Source organism: Tachyglossus aculeatus, chromosome 4 (assembly GCF_015852505.1).
Source record: "Tachyglossus aculeatus isolate mTacAcu1 chromosome 4, mTacAcu1.pri, whole genome shotgun sequence".
In the NCBI taxonomy this organism is placed as follows: domain Eukaryota; kingdom Metazoa; phylum Chordata; class Mammalia; order Monotremata; family Tachyglossidae; genus Tachyglossus; species Tachyglossus aculeatus.
The window spans coordinates 13,389,691-13,390,853 of NC_052069.1; the positions used below are offsets into that span (position 1 = coordinate 13,389,691).

Genomic DNA, 1,163 nt, shown 5'->3' on the forward strand with positions numbered 1-1,163 from the left:
CTAAGTGCTTGGGAGAGTACGAATAACAATATAACAGGGTTGGTATGCACAGTCCCTTCCTACAACAAGCTTACAGTCTAGAGGGGGGGACAGACATCCATATAAATATTGATATATTTATTAATTAATATCAATTAATTAATATCAATTAATTATATATAATAAAGAAATTAATATAAATATGAAAAATACCAGTATCCTCCCTCTGGACCAAGTCTGTACCTTGGCATAATCCTCATATCGCTTCTCGGCCTTTTGGCTAAGATCAAGTGTAGTATCTGTTCTTATCAATTTAGTATCTGATATGTCTTCAATGTGAAGATGCTGTGTTAAGCAGCTTTTGGGAGAAAGGAGGTGGGTTGGGAGCTTGCTCCGTCCCCTCCACGTATCGGCCTGATATTGTAGTACTTCCAGGTTAGGTGCCTTTTCCCTGTTGGGGAATTGAGAAATTTTTTCCCCTAGACTGTGAGCCCGTTGTTGGGTAGGGACCATCTCTATTTGTTGCCAACTTGGACTTCCCAAGCGCTTGGTACAGTGCTCTGCACACAGTAAGCGCTCAATAAATACGATTGAATGAATTCAACCCACATAGTCAATCTGTCACCAAATCTGGTCAACACTATCTGCACAACATCATTGAAGTCTCCCCTCTCCTCACCATCCAAACTGCTAATATGCTAATCAAAGCACATATGATATCCAGGTTTGAGTATTGCATCTGTCTGCTTGCTGACGTCCCAGCCTCCTGTCTCTCCCTACTTCAGTCCATACGTCACTCTGTCGCACAGATCACTTTTCCAAAAATAGTTCAGTCCATGTTTACCCCGACACACTCTTCGAAAGCCTCCAGTGGTTGCCCATCCACCTCTGCATCCAACAGAAAACTTCTTTCTGTTTGCCTTAAAGCAAACTTCTTTAAAGCAGTCAATCAGCTGGCTTCTTCTTACCTTATCTCACTGATCTCTTTCTCCAACCCAGCCCACACACTCCGCTCCTGTACTGCCAGAATCTTAATTGCCTTTGAGGAATCTGATATTTTGGACTGGATGAGTGCTAAAGCTCGATTTTTAGAAAAAAACAGGTAATTTATGGATAATCATTGCCCTTTGCCAAATGAAGATGATTACTCCCTACGATGGTGTGAGACTAATTAAAGCTCTTCG

At 41.6% G+C, this 1,163-nt stretch overlaps 1 non-coding gene across 1 annotated transcript; it reads left to right on the forward strand.

Annotated features, from left to right (window-relative positions):
* The first annotated feature begins 239 nt into the window (after positions 1-239).
* LOC119927683 lies at positions 240-430 on the forward strand. Its single transcript, XR_005450663.1, has one exon. It is a non-coding gene; the product is annotated as a U2 spliceosomal RNA (small nuclear RNA).
* The last annotated feature ends 733 nt before the right edge of the window (positions 431-1,163 follow it).